The sequence below is a fragment of the Eurosta solidaginis genome, chromosome 5, assembly GCF_040869045.1.
Source record: "Eurosta solidaginis isolate ZX-2024a chromosome 5, ASM4086904v1, whole genome shotgun sequence".
NCBI classification, from domain to species: Eukaryota; Metazoa; Arthropoda; class Insecta; order Diptera; family Tephritidae; genus Eurosta; species Eurosta solidaginis.
This window is the reverse complement of record NC_090323.1, coordinates 25,651,721-25,673,847: the sequence shown is the minus strand read 5'-3', so window position 1 is coordinate 25,673,847 and position 22,127 is coordinate 25,651,721. Positions and strand designations below refer to the sequence as shown.

Here is a 22,127-nt window from a genome sequence, read left to right as displayed (position 1 = left end):
AATTTCACATAGCTGTTGATTTTATCTGAATGTAATACATGCAATTTCGCAAAGTTACTGATTTGTGTAGCCAAATGAATTGCAAACATTTTAAGATTGTGATAAAAGTACAATGATGAGGTGGATCAATGAGTAAACAAACAATAATATAACAAATTTTATAGCGGATTAATGCACCCGATATTAATTATAATAATACCTTGAATTTTAATTTAAAAATTAAATTAAATTTGTTTTTCTTAAAAATGAAATGATGTCATTTGCAAGGTAATTAAAGTAATTTGTTTATATCCAAAACTCTGTTAACATTATCTACAAATATAGAAAACTGTTCTTCACAGCACAACAGCTTAGACAAACTTTTTCTAATTGAAAAAAGCATTTTTCAAATTTTTCGATATTGCTTTGCCCGGGACGTGAACCCAGCATCTCCGTTGTGATAGGCGGAGCGCGCTGCCACCTAACTACGGCGGTCACCTCTATCGATAGCTTTTCGATAACAAATCGATATTTTTTAGATATCTTTTAGATAAAAAATCGATACTTTTTGACAAAAGATCGAAATTTTTTCGATAAAAAGTCGATAACTTTTCGATAACAAACCTATGACACGATAACTCACCGATAATATTCCGACAACTCGCATTCAAATTTAAATTTTCCGATCCCTGCTAAATTATTAAAAAATAGTACAAAAAAGATGCCGAAATCGTCACTAGCATGATCACGTAATTATTTCGAAATGACCCTGAAATGAGCCAACAAAGATATCAAAATGGTCCCTGAATAATGCCGATATTGTAACGCAATGTTTTCGATATAATCCTGCAAAAAATGTTCCCTAACACATTTTCAAATTTATCTCAAAACGCAATCTTAACTAATACCAAATAGATCTCAAAATAGTCCCGAAATAATGACGAAAAAGTTCCAAATTTATCTCGAAATAATTGCGAAATTAATCCCGATAAAACATTTTTCGATGTGATCTCAAAATAGGAACGAAATGATCCCAATAGAAAAACAAAAAGTCTCGAAATGATCCCAAAACTATTCGCGAACAATCCAGAAAAATCATAAGTTGATCTTCGAAATAGTAACTGTATAGCCCCAAAAATAAGCGGTTGAGACGAATTATGGTTTTTCTGGTTTTAATTTTGGGAAATAACAATTATTTACAGATCCTGACAGTAACATAATGGTCAGTTTAAATTATGTCAATTTGAACATAGCAGGCGAGCTATTAACCATCCCCCAGGTATGTCTGTCGTAAGAGGCGACTAAAATACCAAATAGATTAAGGAGTTGTGTAGCACAACCTCTTCAGGTTGTCAGCGCAAAATATAGCTTTTACAAACGCAATTGCCAACCTCACCTATCCGTGGCGAATCCTGTTTCATTAACAGCCGAGGCTCTGATGACCTCGAATTCCTCATGGAAGTAGGCGTGGGAGGGCGAGATGGCCTAGAAGGTCCCATGTGATCATAACAAATTGTTCCAGAGATGGTCGGGCTTAGTACCGGAACGTACCGGATCTGCATACGGCAAAGGACCATCAACATCGATAACACTCCTCAAGCCCTTCGGGGAGTGTCCTTATCGCTAGAACAACAACAACAGCAATAACAGCGGTTAACCATCGCGAAAATCGATTTCGGTTGCAAAATAACCATTTTGAAAAAAACCTTTTCAATAAAATCACACCAAGTAATTTCAGTGGTATTGAGAAAAATTTAAAAATAAAAAATAACCACTGAGAAATACCAGAAAATTTTTGAAATAAATATATCTCACATATCTTTGTTCTTTAATATCGGTTGTTATCTATCATAAGCCGATTAGCTTTTTCTGGTTAATCCTTAAATGTCCTCTCTGATTTAAAATATAAAGCTTAATCTTCACTCCTCTAAGTATAAGTTTGTTCACCAACTTTCCCACTGTGAATCCGACTAGGAGCAGTTCGTAGGTAGTTACTGACTGTAGTGCGAAACGATCACTTTGTGCGACTCTCTCGCATCGTTTTTGCAGGGTGATAAAAGTTGAATCTTCTCATCACTAGTTCGATGTTATTAAAAAAATATCAATGTTTGATTACTACATGTATTACCTGGCTAATTTGCTGTTTGACTGTAGGGGTAATTTCTAATGACTTTTTTTGTCTTCCTGTTAACACTCTCCCTATTTCGCTTCCATTACGTTTCTCTTTATCTCGAAAATTTCCTTTTCAAATCCTTTGTATTCATGTAGCAATGAAATCCCCGCATATTTTGGGTTGTTTCGTTGTTTATCGTTGTTGATGATCTTTTGCTGGATATACATGGATCCGTTGCATTCCAGTCACAAAGTCAATGTACTTAACCGACTATCTCGAGAGCTTTTTAATATGACCACATTGGACTTTGCTGGATATACATGGATCCGTTGCATTCCAGTCACAAAGTAAATGTACTTAACCGATTATCTCGAGAGCTTTTTAATATGACCACATTGGACTTTCTAGTTTCTTTATTTTCACGCCTAATCGTATATTTTTTTCCCTCTTTCTTTTCTTTTTCGATTTTCTCCATTTTTTTCATTCTCTTACCCTTTTTTCTATTTATTACACCCAGTTTTTCGTTTGCTTTATCCTACCTATTCCTATTCCTCTTTCTTACTTTTCCATTATGCCTTCATCTTTCCCTTTTCCTTATATTTCGCGGCCCAACCTTCATCTTCTTCTCCACCATCTCCATACATCGTCACTGCCATTTCTTTTATATTCTTTCTTCTTCTCCGTTCTCATTCAGATGATCACCACACCAACTGTTTTATATAAACTTTCTTCTGTAAGCGGTGGCGCATAACTCACTTTAACAAACTTAAATACTACTGTATCTTCAGAATATAAATGAACAGTCTGTTGAAATATGGACTTTCTATTTTAAAAGATTTTTTTTATTTTAACATTCTTTACAATATGTCTCTCTTTTTTTTCCTAACTATTCCTAACTTTTATAATTCCTCATATTCAGATATGTAAATATTAACTTCTTAGTTAGCATAAGTAAATGCAAATGAGCAGCGTTTAGCGTTGGTATTTCTACATTTTGCTCCGAAATTTATTACCTCATCTATAACAACAACAACTTTTGTCATGCATAGGTATTACATACAAACATACGCCCGCATTTATATTGTTGCAACGAGCAATTAGGCACTGTTATGTAATTAATTTTGACGATAAAGCAATTTATTGCATACAAATCACAACAGTGAACGGACACATGTATGAAAATTAGTAAGTGTTTATGCAAATTTGGAAACTTCTCATCTCCATATATGAGCATTAGGGCGGGTCGATTTGTGGGGAGGCAAAAAAAATCGCCCATTGCTCTGTGAAAATCATATTCTAGGGATCAAAATAAGAAACTTTGCCGAAGGAACCATACCTCTAAAACGAATTCTGACCCTCCCTAATGAGCATACAATGTGTGTTTGCTCAGGTGGCATAAATATTTCCCCACACACTTGCTTGCCACATTTCAATTAGCATTGCTGCCTTTTGCTGTGGTCACTTAATGTTTATGGAATTTTGGTGGCACCCATGTTTAGAGTTAATTTTGTGTAAAAGGTATATTGTAGGTTTATCTATTTAATCATACCTTCCAAAAAAAAGATGTGCAAAGCTATAAGCTGGACTAAGGTTATAATGGTAGTTGTGGCTTGGACTCTACTAGCTGACTAGGAAGAGTACCTTAAATAAAAAAATATACAAAATTTTAACCTATATCAACGCTCTACATAACAGTAAAATATGTACAACCGTTTTTTCATCAGCAGATTTTCGAGAATAGGGTAAAATGGGGTATATTTAACTTTACAGAACGACTGGCTACCCGTAGGCAAAGCAAATGTCGACCATGGTGGACATTCACGTCGATGACATTACTGCGTGTCACTTTCGAGCAGGATTTTCATTTTGGCAAGCATGCAGCCGCAATTATAATTTAACTACAGAGGCGCAAAATAATCTCAAGTCTCTTGCCGACACCACTTGGAGCAGCAAATATAAAGCAACGCTAATACTAACATTCTCATTGAAATTACAGGCCTGCCAAAATATCGCGGTTAGAACTGACACGAGATGTCTTCTCTCTTCCGCAGAACATCATCTACACAGTGAGGCAAGAATAGTCCCTTAAGAGGAGAGAAATGGAATTTTAATTGACAATTCCATATTCATAAAATTATAATGGAAAATATAGAAAAAATTATGTAAAACATTTTCTGCTGAATACACAGAAACCTAATTAAAGATGTCCTGCCTACCAGAAACTTAAAAAGTCTTTTACGTTAGCTCTATGAAGAAATCCGCCATCAGCTTTATGAAAAATTGGAGTATGACAAGCTCCTCAGAAACTTCAAAAAAAAAAAAAGCGTCGGGCCACTATGTCAAGGATTGCTAGGTGAACCCCGTTTTTAAAGATAAATACCCTAAACTCGCAGTTGAGGACAATAACCTCTACAGGGAGACACGCGACATGCGTCACTCTAGCTCAACTTCTATCTGCATTCTCTACCGATTTTAAAATTTTTCGTTTCTGTAAGCTGGAGAATGAAACGCAGGTTCACATTCTGTGCGAATGCGTCGCTCTGGCTAGACAGGTGGTGTGAATCTTAAACCCTATATGATATGGAGTGTAAAGCCTGAAGAGGTACTTAGATACATCAAAAGCCTCCACATAAAAAATTAGGCTAAAAGGTCATGCACAATAGATCTACACAAAGGTCGCAGTGCTTCCAGGCCTAGTAATAACAATAATAGAAACAAGTAAGAAAGTCTAAGTTCGGGTGAAACCGATCATTACATACACAGTTGTACACTTGAAATGTTGTTGTTTGTTTTTCGTGTTACAAGGCTGCGCAATAATACATATACATATGGTTCTATACTGAACTAATTTTTCTTCGAGTTATGGTTCCCTTAACATAGAAAATTGCTTAGTCATAAAAGGGGCGGCGCCACGCCTACTTTTTAAAATTTGAAGTTTTTCCTATTTATTGTTATAAATGCACTTGGGAAATGAAATACCATTGATATAAAGCTCTTTTTTGCAAAGATATAGCTTAGTTTATTCGTCCACGACCCTTTTAAAAATCTTTTATATAAAAGTGGGCATGGTCCTTAACCGATTTGGTTAATTTTTCTTCCAAGCATTCCTTATTGTATCGGTTTAACGATTTTTGATTTGTGATTAATAATGTTTGTAAACTTGATTTTATCACAAGTGGACAGTGCCACGCCCATTTTAAATATATATATTTTTTAAGTTTTTATCAAGAGTTTCAATATCAGTCAACACGTCAAATTTCAACATTCTGGGTGTATTCTTTACTAAATAATCAGGTTTTTTGTATTTTCCAAAATGTTATATATATAAAAAGTGGGCTGGGTTATCATCCGATTGCGCTCATTTTCAATACCAATATATTCTGGCTCCATATAAGCTCGTGTAGCAAACTTGGTGAAGATGTCTCAATATTCACTCAATTTATCGTGTTAACGGATAGACGGACGGACGGACATGGATCAATTACATTTTTTTTCGATACTGATGATTTTGATATAGTCTATATCTATTTCGTTTCCTTTATACCCGTACAACGAACCATTATCCAATCGAAGTTATAATACCCTGTGTACAAGTACATCTGGGTATAATAATAATCTGCATTCTGTAATAGGTTAAACTCTTAGTTATCCAGAATCTACGCCGACATATCCAATGTATGGCTCGCTTGCTATATCACCCTAAATAACACCAACCAACTTTTCAATAAATATGTGGCACTAACACCTCCATTACCCTTAAATCTCTGGTCCAAACCACTAGGAACTTTAAGTTGGTGATAACTACTGAATGGTCGCACCTATTGAATGGGGATATAACAAAAACAACAACAGGCTTCCCGCTGGGGTTGATGGTTTGTACAGAAAATTTCCTACTGGCAAACTCACATTATAAATACACTTTTATTTATTGCTACATTTATTAAAATTGAAAAGTAGTAAAACCGCTTATGAAATGTCAACTGTAACCCGTTATTCTATTGGAAAATTTATGAGGCAACAAAATTATGTCATTGTCATTGCATCAGCGCTGTTGATCCTATTACACCCACTATTCTATTAGATTATTCAAACTCCGATTATTTCCATTAAATAATGATCGCATTCTAAGTCGCATTTTATTAGACTAAATGCATGGCATTGTTTCAGCTGAGTAGTATTGGTGTTAGTCTAGCACATGGGCGTAATAAAGCTCTAACACAGATTAGAGCACACACTTGTGAACAAACATTTTTCGACATTAGGAAACATCAACATAACGCTGGAGGAGATAATTCTTGCAGCAGAACTAAACCAAGATCTGTTATAAGACAGTACAATTGTTGGCGTATGATGATAATTTTGATATTATTGGCCTGAAAAATGGCTCTGTGAGTTCTGCCTTCTCTGGATAAGGTAAATAAGCATAAAAGTGGGTACTGCGGTAATTAAGGGCAAGACGAAGTACTTGCTGTGATCCAGGGAAGAATCTCGCGCCTTGGCAGACAGACTGTGAAGGATTTCGTCACTTTTGAAGCCGGCATTAATAGCAAAAACAATGTCGGCTTAGAAATAAACGGAGAATAACTTTTGCGAACAAGTGCTACTTTGAAACTGAGTAAGCAATTGAAAAGTAAAGTCCTCTCTCGACGAAAAATAATTACGCTCTACAAGTCGTTCATTATACCTGTCCTGATGTATGGCACGTAATCATAGACGTTGTCGAGAGAAGAAGAAATGGTTATTGGAGTGTTTGAGAGAAAAGTTCGAAGATTTATGATTCCGTCTGTGATGCCGACGGCGAATACCGAAAGAGGCTTAATAATGAGCTGTATGAGTTTTACGCATATATGAAGCTAGGAGCGTAATAGAACTCTCTTGGCTAGAGCGTCTTCGTTGTTGTTGTTGTTGTTGCTAGACAACACCTCGAATCAATTTGGTATTTTAGTCGCCTCTTACGACAGGCATACCTATCGCGGGTATATTCTAATGCCCTAACCCGCTGGGGGCGTTATTTAGCTCTATATCTTACGCATTCACAAAACGCAAATGTAAGTATGTGGCCATCACTGATATAGCCGTTACAGGTGATGTCAATCAAAAATAATAATATTGCTTTTTACACTCTTATGCATCATTACCAATGACTAATAGCGCTGAATTAGTACAAACATTAAGGTGGACAACACAATATATTACAATTTAATTAGGTCATTCATATATACGACAGCGAACACGAAAATAACAGTGGCAATTTTTATACTCAGTTGAGCAGAGCTCACAGAGTATATTAAGCTTGATTGGATAACGGTTGGTTGTACATATATAAAGGAATCGAGATAGATATAGACTTCCATATATCAAAATAATCAGGATCGAAAAAAAATTTGATTGAGCCATGTCCGTCCGTCCGTCCGTCCGTCCGTCCGTTAACACGATAACTTGAGTAAATTTTGAGGTATCTTGATGAAATTTGGTACGTAGGTTCCTGAGCACTCATCTCAGATCGCTATTTAAAATGAACGATATCGGACTATAACCACGCCCACTTTTTCGATATCGAAAATTTCGAAAAACCGAAAAAGTGCGATAATTCATTACAAAAGACATATAAAGCGACGAAAATTGCTAGATGAGTTGAACTTATGCCTCAGAATAAAAAACTAGTAAAATTTTGGACAATGGGCGTGGCACCGCCCACTTTTAAAAGAAGGTAATTTAAAACTTTTTCAAAGCTGTAATTTGGCAGTCGTTGAAGATATCATGATGAAATTTGGCAGGAGCGTTACTCTTATTACTATATGTCTGCTTAATAAAAATTAGCAAAATCGGAGAACAACCACGCCCACTTTTTAAAAAATTATTTTTTTTAATTCAAATTTTAAAAGAAAAGTTAATATCTTTACAGTATATAAGTAAATTATGTCAACATTCAACTCCAGTAATGATATGGTGCAACAAAATACAAAAATAAAAGAAAATTTCAAAATGGGTGTGGCTCCGCCCTTTTTCATTTAATTTGTCTACGATACTTTTAACGCCATAAGTCGAACAAAAATTAACCAATACTTTTAAAATTTGGTAGGGGCATATATTTTATGACGTTAACTGTTTTCTGGGAAAATGGGCGAAATCGGTTGATGCCACGCCCAGTTTTTATACACAGTCGTCCGCCTGTCTTTCCACATGGCCGTTAACACGATAACTTGAGCAAAAATCGACATATCTTTAATGAACTTAGTTCACGTGCTTACTTGAACTCACTTTATATTGGTATGAAAAATGAACGAAATCCGACTATGACCACGCCCACTTTTTCGATATCGAAAATTACGAAAAAAGGAAAAAAATGCCATAATTCTATACCAAATACGAAAAAAGGGATGAAACATGGCAAGGTAATTGGATTGTTTTATTGAAGCGAAATATAACTTTAGAAAAACTTTATAAAATGGTTGTGACACCTACCATATTAAGTAGAAGAAAATGAAAAAGTTCTGCAGGGTGAAATAAAAAAGCCTTAAAATCTTGGCAGGTATTACATATATAAATAAATTAGCGGTATCCAACAGATGATGTTCTGGGTCATCCTGGTCTATATTTTGGTCGCTATATGGAAAACGCCTTCACATATACAACTACCACCACTCTCTTTTAAAACTCTCATTAATACCTTTAATTTGATACCCATATCGCACAAACTCATTCTAGAGTCACCCCCGGTCCACGTTTATGGCGATATCTCGAAAAGGCGTCCACCTATAGAACTAAGCCCCACGCCCTTTTAAAATACTCGGTTACACCTTTCATTTGATACCCATATCGTACAAACATATTATAAAGTCACTCCTGGTCCACCTTTTTGGCGATATCTCGAAAAGGCAAACACCTGTAGAACGAAGGCACACTTACTTTTAAAAATACTCTTTAACACATTTCATTTGATACCCATATCGTACAAACAAAGTCTAGAGTCACCCCTGGTCCACCTTTATTGCGATACCTCGAAAAGGCGTCCACCTATAGAACTAAGGCCCACTCCCTTTTAAAATACTCATTAACTCCTTTCGTTTGATACCCATATTGCACAAACGAATTCTAGAGTCACCCCTGGCCCACCTTTATGGCGATATCTCGAAACGGCGTCAACCTATGGAACTAAGGATTACTCCCTTTTAAAATACTCATTAACACCTTTCTTTTGATACCCATATTGTACAAACAAATTCTAGGGTCACCCCTGGTCCACCTTTATGGCGATATCTCGAAACGGCGTCCACCTATGGAACTAAGGATTACTCCCTTTTAAAATACTAATTAACAACTTTCGTTTGATGCCCATATTGTACAAACAAATTCTAGGGTCACCCCTGGTCAACTTTTATGGCGATATCTCGAAACGACGTCCACCTATGGAACTAAGGATTACTCCCTTTTAAAATACTCATTAACACCTTTCTTTTGATACCCATATTGTACAAACAAATTCTAGGGTCACCCCTGGTCCACCTTTATGGCGATATCTCGAAACGGCGTCCACCTATGGAACTAAGGATTACTCCCTTTTAAAATACTCATTAACACCTTTCTTTTGATACCCATATCGTACAAACGCATTCTAGAGTCAACCCTGATCCACCTTTATGGCTATATCCCTAAATGGCGTCCACCTATAGAACTATGGCCCACTCCCTCATAAAATACTCTTTAATGCCTTTCATTTGATGCACATGTCATACAAACACATTCCAGGGTTTCCCTCGGTTCATTTTGCTACATGGTTATTTTCGCTTATGTTGTCACCATAGCTCTCAACTGAGTATGTAATGTTCGGTTACACCCGAACTTAACCTTCCTTACTTGTTATTAAATTACTTCAATGCAATTTTTATTTATTTTTGATGATTTAAGAAGAAATTACCGTAAATTTTGTAAGTGTAATTACAAATTTCAAAAACGTTTCGAAAAAATTCGAAAATTTAGAAAATTTTACGAAATTTTGGAACTTTTTATTTATAGTTTTCTGACTTTTTCCTGAGTACGTTTTGTCGTCCAATCAATTTTAGACTGTCAAGGTAAAAGGGTTATATAGGTCTCTCAAAATTCGTATTGATTTTTGACGCCTTTCATATGTGCATCAATTAAGAGTGTAAGACCAGTTATGAAGAGAAAAAATTAATTTTGTATGTGTTGTTGTTGTTGTAGACATTCCACCGAAGACTTTGGTGAGTGCCATCGATATCCATGGTTCATTGCCGGACAAAAAAATTCGATACTTTCCGGTAACAAGCATCATCAAGTTAAAAGCCGGACCATCTCGGGAACGATTAAATTTTATCACATTGAGCTCTACAGAATATTCGTCTAGTTGCATGAGAAAATTGGGGTCGCCACAGCCACATTAAACCTTCTAGGACATCACGCTTACCAACTCCCCCCCCCCCCCCCCTTAGTTCCATGAGTATACTTCGGGTCCCCACGGGTATGACAATTGAGTTAGATAAACTATAAATTGCGCTTGCAGCCCCTTGAAAGCTTAGCGCTACATAACCCCTTCAATAATATGGGTATTTTAGTCGCCTCTTACGATGTGCATATTTGCCGCGGGTGGCTTCTTTTTGTGTAAATACGTCTTGTTAAAAGTAAGTTCAGAGTGCTCTAATGGTGCAACACAATGTTAGTTCTTGAAAGAATTTATCCTAAATCGATAGGGTCCAACCTTCTACAAAATGTTTGTGAATTCGTAACCGGATATAAAATATTATTGTCGTTACGCTTTCACTATTGCGATGTTATCGAAAAATTTGTATGAGAACAAATTAATGCAGATGGTAATGGCGTGCAAATACAAACATAAATCCTAATATTTTTTATATATATTTTTTTTATATTTTTAAATTTTTTTTTTACTGTTTAACGGCTCACGCGGTTTTATCGAGCTAAGTTTCCTGTTTTGGTCATACGTATGCTCTTACATATATAAGCAAATACGTAATAAATGCTGTTAGTCATACAAAGTTCCTCTTTACTAGATTGTGGCAATAGGGCTGCTATTTTTATCATGGTACTGGCCTACTAACCTCTGAGTCAAACACTGGTTTAAATCCGCTGCCATTCGGTAACACCGACACAAGAATAATATAGCCCAAAAGCAAAATAGGAATCCTTGCTTCTGAAAAGCGACCTATCTTCATGGTTAGCGATTGTTTCCTTTCTGGTAAACGGCTTCGAATTCCCCTCCCTGAAGAAGACTTTTAAGATATTTAGTATTTTAGCTGAATTGGCTTCATATTTTATAACCTCGGTATTTTTTCGTTTCGGGGTCAAACTTTTTTCTTTTGTATTTTTGTAAACTTTGTCTTCTTTTTTTATTTTTATACCCAGCGTGCTTTGCACACAAAGTTTATCAACTTTGATTGGATAACGGTTGGTTGTACAGGTATAAAGGAATCGAGATAGATATAGACTTCCATATATCAAAATCATCAGTGTCGAAAAAAAATTTGATTGAGCCATGTCCTTCGGTCCGTCCGTCTATCCGTTAACACGATAACTTGGGTAAATATTGAGATATCTTCACCAAATTTGGTACACCAGCTTATCTGTACCCAAAATAGATTGGTATTGAAAATGAGCGAAATCGGATGATGACCACGCTCCCTTTATATATATATAACATTTTGGAAAACACAAAAAACCTGATTATTTAGTAAATATTTGACGTGTGGGACTGATATTGATACCCTTAGAAGATAGAAATTTGAAAAAAATTGTTTAAATGGGCGTGGCACCGCCGCTTATTAATCATAAATCGTTAAACCTATCGCAATAAAATTCGGCAGAGAGGTTGCCTTTACTATAAGAAATGCTTTGAAGAAAAATTTACAAAATCGGTTAAGGACCACGCCCACTTTTATATAAAGGATTTTTAAAAGGGTCGTGGAAGAATCAAATAAGCTATATCTTTGCAAAAAAGGGCTTTATATTAATGATATGTCATTTTCCAAGTGGATTTATAATAATAAATGGGAAAAAACTTCAAATAAAAAAAAATGGGCGTGGCACCGCCCCTTTTATGACTAAGCAATTCTCTATGTTTCGGGAGCCATAACTCGAAGAAAAACTAAGGGATCGTAATAAAATTGGGTAGACAAATTTTCCATATAGCAGGAAATATTTCTAGTAAAAATGGGCGGGATCGGTTAAAGACCACGGCAACTTAGATATAAAACAAGTTTAAAAGGGTCGTAGACTAGAATAATAAGCTATAACTTAGCAAAAAATAGTTTTGAATCAATGATGTTTCACTTTTCAAGTTTTATTGTAAGAGGAAATGGGGAGACATTTTTTTTAAACGGACGGTGCCACGTGTTATATAGAAAAGTAATTTATTTGAAATGAAATGTATAATGTTCGGTTACACCCGAACTTAGACACCTTTACTTGTTTATTTTATTTTCTTGCATTTTTCTTTTTTACATTTTTTATTTCTTTATCTCTTTCTTATTGTTTTGTTTATATTTTCTCTTTTCCCTTTTCCGCTTTCTCTTTATTTTTTAATATTTCTTCGGTCCTTCCTTGATTTCCTTTATTCTTATTATTACTTGTTTTTTCTTTTGCTACTATTCTTCTTGCCATCCTGATATTTTTTAATTTGTGCACTTTTTTAAATTTTTAGTGTTAACCGTTCGCTATTTTCTTTTCTCTTCTCTTTCTTTTCTTTTTTTGTAGCTTGCATGACGATGAAATGGTCTGTTAAGTTTCTCACGAATTTGAAAATTGGGAGTCCTTAAAGGAGAAGAGATAGACCCACCAATAAGTATGCCGAACTGATCGCGATGACGATCCGAATTGATTTAGCCATGTCCGTCTGTCCGTCTGTCTGCTTAATCCCACTATTTTGAGATATCTTGATGAAATTTGTTGAACCGCTATATTTTGGTGTCCAGTTAAACATTTGTCGGAACCGACCGTATGGGACCAATTTTTCAAATAATAGGGTCCTAGCCATTTTTCCATATTTTAACGGTGAGAAGCTTCGCATGTCACCACGAGCTTACATATCGGCCGCCATGATGTGATGGTAGCGTGATCTGCCTACCACACCCAAGATCCTGGGTTCACGCCCCACGCAATATCAACATTTTAGCAACAAGTTTTTTCAATTAGAATAAAATGTTTCTAAGTTTCAATGAAAACTCATCTGCCTTTCAGATGTCGTTCGGAGTCGGCATAAAACAGGTAGGTCCCGTTCCAACAATTTGTAGGAAAAATTAAAAGGAACACGACGCAAATTGGAAGAGAAACTCGGTTTAATATTTCTTCGGAGGTTATCGCGCCTTACATTTTTGTTTTTTATAAACGTTTGAGAGCAGCCGATTGTTCGGATAAGAGGGTTTTCGTTATTTATTCGCCATATTAATAGCTACTTACTTACTTACTTAATTGGCGCTTAACCGTCTAAAAGATTATGGCCGTCCAACAAGGTGCGCCAGTCGCTCTTTCGCTCCGCCAACCGGCGCCAATTGGTCACACCAAGGGAGTTTAAATGGTTTTCCACCTGGTCCTTCCAACGGAGTGGCGGCCGCCCTCTACCTTTGCTTCCATAGGCGGGTTCCGAGAGAAACACTTTCTTGGCCGGATCATCATCTTTCATTCGCATAACATGGCCTAGCCAGCGCAGCCGCTGCGTTTTAATTCGCTTGACTATGTTGATGTCTGCATATAGCTCGCACAGCTCATCATTAAATCTTCTTCGGTACTCGCCATCGCCAACGCGTAGAGTTCCATAAATCTTTCTAAGAACTTTTCTCTCGAACACTCCCAGAGCCGCTTCATCTGCTGTTGTCATGGTCCATGCTTCTGCCCCATATAGCAGGACGGGTACGATAAGTGACTTGTAGAGTATGATTTTCGTTCGCCGAGAGAGGACTTTACTTTTCAATTGCCTACCTAGTCCAAAGTAGCATTTATTGGCAAGATTGATTCTTCGCTGGATTTCAATGATGATGTTGTTGCTAATGTTGATGCTGGTTCCCAAATAAACGAAGTCTTTTACTATTTCGAAATTATGGCTACCAACTGTAGCGTGGTTGCCAAGGCGCATATGCGCTGACTCTTTGCTCGATGACAGCAGGTACTTCGTTTTGTCCTCATTCACCATCAAACCCATCCTTACCGCTTCTTATTCCAGCTTGGAGTAAGCAGAACTAACAGCGCGGGTGTTTAGGCCGATGATATCAATGTTATCAAATATTTATAGCTAGAAGGTTGAAACTTCACCAAATGCTAAGGTATATAGTTTTCATTGGTGTTAGAAAGAATTTTACAAATCGGTCGTATGTATTGCATGTATCCCATACAAACCGATTGTTTAGATAACCGAACTTTTCGTCATATTTTTCTCGCTTTAATATCTTGAAGCTTTAGATTTCTTCAAATACTATTGTTCAGATAAGTGACTCATGGTCATAGCCATCTCATGCAAACAACAGGAAATGTGTAACTTTGGTGAGTACTTCCGATCTTATTATATATTTGATGTATATCGAAAATGTCGTTCGTATGTTCTCTATATATGACATACCTTGTACAGCCGATTATGCGGATATTACAGATGGGATGAAATTATTGCTCAGCTTCATTCATGAAATGTATAAAGTGTTCGGCACCGCTGATTTATTTTATTTTGTTTTTTTGGGTTTGTCCTTCCTTTCCTTTTCTTTTTTTTTGTCTTTCCTTTTCACCTTCCTTTTTTCCCTGCCTTCTATGTGTTTTTGTTTTTATTTACCCATTTTTTCAAAGACCGATTGTACTCGATTAGAAAATCTCAAGTGAGTTAATAATATAAACGGCAGCCCTCGTGTTTCCGGATTTGTTTGCATTTATCCAATTTTTCCGTATATATGTATTATATAAGTAGTAGCTCATTTAAGTTTAACTGCGGAATAAGTAGGCGAGAAATATCCATGTACCTACACGCTTAATCAAAAATAACTCAGCCGGCTAGCCTAAGATTAAGGGAGCTGTGCCGCTGACTGGGTATGTAGTAAACATACAAAATAAATTGGCGGATTCGCATGCTACAAAAACAAATCTACTTCTGAATAAATGTTTACTTTTGATATTTTTAGATATAATACATCCTGATCCCTGGTACGTATGTATGAGTGCGACTGCTTATCGTATGCTTTTAGCAACAATAAATAATTCATTCAAACTTTTTCATTCATATCAGCGAAAAGGCGCACAAACATTCATACATACAAATATGGATATGTTACAACAAAATATACACTGTTTATATGTATGTAAGCTAATGATTGTTTGCTTGTGCTATTTAAAGATATTTTATAAACGTATGAGTTTCTTTGCGCGTATGTACATACATATGTAATTATGTAAGTGTTGAGTGTGTGTGTTTTTGCTCCATTCATTCGAGCCCATCATTTACACTTGACATTGACATTGAATGTTGTTTGCGGAACACTTCAGCTTGTCAAGTCAGTTTGCTATTGATATGGCGTATCTTTGGCGTTTGATTATTACATAGCGTGTGATTGTGGAAGCTTTTCGCTTTAATTGGTGTGTCAATGATGAAAAATGCAATTCTGGCAGTTGGTAATACATACTTTGAAAGCTGTTTGTGTTTACTTTATTTGATTACTTATAAAACTCTTATGCTTTCTTATTATACATATGATTTTTGTGGTAGCCAACAAAAGGCGTTTCTTTTGTTTTACTGACAACTAAGTAAGTACATTTATCACAATGAAAGATGATATGACAGCGTTTGTTTGTTACTTAAATGACAACAAAGTTACATAAAGCTGCAGATATATACTGCCGGCTCCAAACTGGATAAAAATGTAGGCAGCGGGGTTTTTGCACCTCAACTATGGTAGAATCTATCCTTTAGCCTACCCGATCATTGCAGTGTCTTTCGGGCACAATCAAATTTGTATTTACTCTGACAGCCAGGCTGCACTAAAAACGGTTGGATTGGTCACATGTAAGTCCAGTACAGTAGAGAAGTGCCACCAATCACATAACGAGATCGCTGAGCAAACTTCCCTCTGTCTGGTATGGATCCCTGGACACTCCGATATACCGTGCAATCAGATGGCTAACGAACTTGCAAGAGGGGGCACATCCGTTCCGCTTTCGTCGTACTGGAAGGGATTGAGCACACCGCTCGCTACCTGTAAGCTCACTGTGAAAGGGAGTTTCCTTAAGCTCTAGAAATTCCTTTAAACATAAAACAGTAAGAAACCACTTAATTAATTCATTCAAAGTTAAACGAAATTTAAGATTGACAAAAGCAAAGAAAAGCTTTGAGTTGCCGAAACTAACTGCTAATTGGAATAGTTCATGATTTGCTATGAGGTTTTTTTACCTTAAAGTTACCTCGATATTGTTTATAACGGGTTTCCGTGTATAAAGGCATGGACGGTAGCGAAAGGACGATGAGTTGGGAAAGCAGTATGAGATACCTCAAAATTTACTCAAGTTATTGTGTTTACGGACGGACGGACGGACATGGCTAAATGAATTTCTTTTTTCGCCCAGATCATTTTGATATATAGAAGTCTATATCTATCTCGATTAGTTTAGGCCGTTACGGATTACCGTTATGCGAACAAAGTTAATATACTCTGTGAGCTCTGCTCAGCTGAGTATATAAAAAAGTTGCGTATACGCACTGGTGTCCGTCTTATCTCATGGAAGGGATAAGAAATTGGTTGGTTTTGAATAAAAAAAAAAACGTGCGTGTTATCAGATGAGAACAGTCTTATATAATGTGAACATATTTTTGCGTGTATATATTGTATTTAAATGTGTTTCTAAAGCAATGAATATTTCCAGTCTATCAATAGAGCAGTGTAAAGTGCAAAAGGTTGAAGTTATGAGAAGATGAATATATTTGCATGTGAAGACCTTAGATATATTGAGCTGAGTTAAATGTGTGGGTGTATGTTGGTGTGACTTGTATGTCAAAGGGAAATGGTATTTATTTGCGCTGTCGCTGTGGTCCGAGTACACATGAATCTATATGTATTTCACCACTAAGCTTATATTGGTTTGTTGCATAATCGCAGCGTAGAATGAAATTTGTGTATGTGGATTATAGAAATAGTGGTATGCTAAGGCGCATACAAAATGGTGAGCCAGGCAAAAATTTACATATCCATTTTTACAGAATTTTTTTTTAAAAAGAATTGCAAAAATGTGCAACAAACAGAATACAAATGGAGTGACATGATAGATATGTTTTTATTTTTTTTTTTAAGTTACATACTTGAAAAGTTTTTCGTAAGATTTGTTCAATAGTGAATAAGAAAAAAGAGTCGTAAAATAATATTTGGACCTCAGTCAGCAGTGCAGTATTGGTTGTAAGATTTCATCCATGTAGAGTACGTTAGATGTTAACTTTTACCTAGAGAACACCATTATTAGAGCTAGATATTCATTTGTAGTGAATGATGCCTTAATAAAGTAATATAATAATTATATAATAGGAACTTCATAGCTTATGACTCAAAATTTCTCTTAAGAAAATCTACAAAGTTCGAAATACAATGTCAATATTTATGTCCAATTTAGCCAGAAACCTGTTTGTTTTCAAAAATAATGTGATTTTTTTACTCACCTTATTGCACTGATACATTTGCGTTCTAAGAAAAGGAATTTACGTACATCATAACCAATATATCTGCTTATGATTGAAATTGTATTCATACCTTATAAATGCATACCAAATATAAACTTAAAGCGATTACACGTATGTAAATACTTGAAAATTGAAATTGGTCAGCTGTGTAATTTTGAACATTCATCTGCAACATTTAGCATATATAACTAAGATTGTTTTTACAGCAGCGAACAGAAATTACAGTGACAGTTTTTATGGAATTTCGTCAAATACATTTTTTTTTTTCATTTTTGATATTTAAGAAAAACTTTTTAAATTTTGTGGCTGCAACTATGCAAACCGATTTCGAAAAGCTACAAAACTGCATACTCAGAAAAATACGGGAACTACGGCGAAAAAGTTCGAAGATTTCCTCCAATTTTCTTGAACTTTTGAATTTTTTCGAAAATGTTTTCGAAATGAGTTTTCAAAGTTCCAGTTAGGAAGTTCATAGAAGTTTCTTAAAATATCGATAGCAAAAAAAAAAAAAAATAGATATGAGTTGGCGAAATTTGAAAAAAAAGGCCACTGCTATTTTTCTGTTCGCTGCTGTATGTCTGCACTTGCAACACAAAATGTATTTACAATAGCAATGCAAATCCAATTTTCAAGTTAACGTAACAATTTTCCAATGCAGAAAGGATTTACATATTATCAGTAGAAAACTACACTGAGAAAAAACACTTACTTAAAATGCGAAAAACATTTCCTAGAAAAGTTTTCATTAAATTAAGAAAAATTTTAGTGAAATGAATACGAATTTCCTACTTTTGTATGAAACTTTTCATTTATTCTGTATGACGTGATGCTCAGAAAGGTATGGGAACTATGGAGAAAAAGTTCGAAAGTTTCTGTAATTTTTCGAATTTTCGAATTTTTTCGAAAATGTTTTCGAAATTAGTATTCAAAGTTCCAGTTACGAAACGCATAGAAGTTTCTTCTTAAAATATCGATAGCAAAAAAAAAAAATATGTATAAATTGGCGGAATTTGAAAACAAAGTTCCACTGCTACTTTGCTGTATGTCTGCACTTGCAGTAAAAAATGTGTTTACAATAGCAATGCAAATGCAGTTTTCAAGTTAACGTTACAATTTTCCAATACAGCAACGTTACAATTTTCCAATACAAAGTTTTCAATTTATTTCAATTTTAATGGAATTAATAAGAATTTCTTACTTTTGTAAACAACTTTCCATTAATTTCAGGCAATAGTGTTCTTAATTTAATTTCAATCGAAAATAGTTGATTGAATATTTCTCATAATATTAACATGAACGATTGCAGACCACGACTAGGAATCAATGGCCGCGACAGTTACAGAATTGAATTTTGGATTTTGTTATACAATTTTCTAAGTATTTTTATACAATTTTCTCATTTTTTACGAAAATAATTCTATAAATAAAGAAAAAAAAAAAACATCGTAGTTTTTGAGAAAATTTCTTGTCTAAATTAAGGGAAGCGTTTCTATGGCGTTAAATCAATCCCATTTTTTCTCGTTTTAATAGCTATTTTCTTCATTTTTTGGATTTTTTTTTTTTTTTGAGTGTATCTAGTAGTCTAATATGAATATTTATAAACCATTTAGTGGACGAAAGGTAAAGGTAGTCACGGTGAAGCTGAAAATAATATAGCGATGCAAGTCTCCAAATGCAACATTGGGTTTATATATTAAGTCAGTTCATATATGTGTAAAGACTTTACTTGGCGTTTTAGAACTTATTAACCACTCCATCACTTTTGCTCGGTTAGCTTCTACTCAGTCTTTCCAACTGACTCCTCATTCCACCGCTGTTGTTACTCTGTTGTTATCTTTGCTATGTTGCAACTGTCACTGTTCTTCTCAATTCGGTTTTTATTACTACCCTTCTTTAGTTAAAGATCCTCCCTGTCCGTTCAACTCTTTATAGTTTTCGCTCCCTTACTTTGTGTTTTCCTCTATCCTTTCGCTCCCTTTCTGACTTTATATGTTTATCTACCACTCCTTTTTTTCCCATCTCTGCCGCCCTCTTATTTGCTTTCTATTATTAAATTCCATTATTTTCTATCACTTTTTCCCATTTCGACTGCTAAGTTGAATATCACCCTGATTCGGCCAACGCACAGTGGCGCCTCTGCCGTTAAAGCATGGCAAAAATCAAAAAAATCATGAAAACGTTCGCTAAATCTAATACATGTTTCTAATAGAGAATTTTTCTGGGATCGAGAATATACAACTGTTTTTTCACAGAAAATTATAGTTTACCAGGCAGAGCCGCTCAAAGTTGCCAACTTTCAACATTGGGAAAAATTTGAAATTTTTCTTCCTTTTCGTTGTATTTAAAATGGTTTTGTGAGTAAAGAAGGCTCCGTCAAATTAACAGTAGCTATTTGTGAAATATTCAGTTACCTAAATTCATAAAGTCTGCGTACAGCTGCAACTGCACTTTTTACATCAAATAAAATTAAACAACCTTGGGCATAAATACGCGCCTGAGCAGGTACATATAATTCAGTACGGCCGTAAGGTCGTTTTTGTTATTGGAACTTGTTAACAACATACATTTTTTAGTTACGAATTGCATACCTGAAATTCATTTTAATAATTTAAGTAGGTATATAAAGCTATCCACCATAAAATGCACATTATCATTCATCTTTTGGAGATTAAGGAACTAAGTATTCTGTTTACGTAAATAAAATAAATAAATAAATATAGTTCACAGTTTAATATTTAGTCAGATACATTCGAAGCCAATTCTAATATGTATCTAGAAAACTCGAAACTATTTGCGGCGTTTAAATCTACAAAGTCAAGACGGGACTTCGTTGAAGCTATTATGAGAGAATTAGCGAGTGAAACAAGCATTAAAGAAAAGGAAGGCCTGGAAGAAAAAATTGGTTTACAATACATTATGATAGAAAGAAAATAGAAGGACGTTTATCGTAACAATTCAAAATTTCTAAGTAAGCATGAAAAGTGGCTAGCTAACAAAACTTTTTTGGACGAAGAAACGCCTAGCACGTCAACCAATCCAACTAGAGGGAGACCAACAAAACTCATAGAAGAGTGTTCTACCTACGCAAGGAAAAGAAAGCTGTCTGATACTACAAAAGCTATGGCCACGACTCATCTTTCAGAAGCACTGGCTAATAAATATAAAAAGACGAAGAAAGCGTGAAGTCTCATATAACAGAAGTAGTTGCGGTAGCAAGCCCAGTGCGACTGATGAGTATCAAAACCAGCATTCCCGCACCACCAGATGCGCTACCTAGGAAATACACTCCCGTAGAAGCTTTGGCGCTGTTTATAGATCTCGGTTTAACGAAGAAAAAATATATTATATTGCGTAAGTCATTACTGCAACCTAATGCCGATATTTTACCTGGATACAAAAAAATTACTCAAACCAAGAAAGAAGCAGTTCCTCTACGTCCCAAAATAACCGAGGTATCAGCTGAAATTGAGCTACAACACCTAATGGATCATACGTCTACATGACTCCTTCAAAGTTTTACTGAAGAAAAGTTGAAATCACTACCAAAAAGCCTAACATTGATAACTAAGTGGGGATGTGATGCATCATCAGGACAAAGCGCATATAAACAAAGAATAAATGTAGACGATGACCCAATTACAGATAGTAATATGTTTATGGCTTCTATTGTTCCATTACGACTAAAAGATGAAGCTTCAGAATATTGGAAAAATCCACGTCCGTCATCAACTATATTGTGCCGCCCGATATTATTTAAATACGAGAAGGAGCCTTCAGAACTCATAAAAGCTACAGGGAGTGATATAAAAAATCAAATTGCCAAATTAGAACCAACAATAATTTAAATTGAAGAGGGGAATGTTATTACAATAAAGCATGATTTTCTTTAAACAATGGTCGATGGAAAAGTTTTGAACTTAATAACAAATACGACATCTACAATGAAATGTCCAATTTGTGAGAAGAGCCAAAAGGACTTTGAAAATCTTAATGTTTCAATAACTGACAAACTAAGTTATGAGTATGGAATATATCGTTTGCATGCTAGGATAAGACGTATGGAATTTGTTTTGAAGCTGGCTTATACACTACCACAACAAGGAGAAGTTTTCGACGACAATACAACATGTAAGGAGAAACAAAACAGGAGAAAACAATAATACAGGATGCGTTATATAAAGAGATTGGCCTTAGAGTTGACTGTCCAAAGTATGGATACGGAAATACAAATGATGGTAACTCCTCAAGAAGATTTTTTGAAAACGATGAAGTGAGTGCTCGCATAACAGGAGTTGATAGATATATTGTGAAAAGATTGGGAGTAATTTAAAATATTTTAAACTGCCATGAACCAGTTAATGGACCCAA

General features: G+C 35.3%; 1 protein-coding gene and 1 long non-coding RNA gene across 2 annotated transcripts in view; one reads left to right on the top strand and one right to left on the bottom strand.

Moving 5' to 3' along the window:
- Positions 1-22,127, bottom strand: part of LOC137254059 (uncharacterized) — a 323,781-nt gene that overhangs the window by 180,075 nt on the left and 121,579 nt on the right. The window lies entirely within an intron of this gene.
- Positions 1-22,127, top strand: part of LOC137252700 (uncharacterized) — a 177,184-nt gene that overhangs the window by 103,738 nt on the left and 51,319 nt on the right. The gene's annotated exons all lie outside the window — the stretch shown is intronic.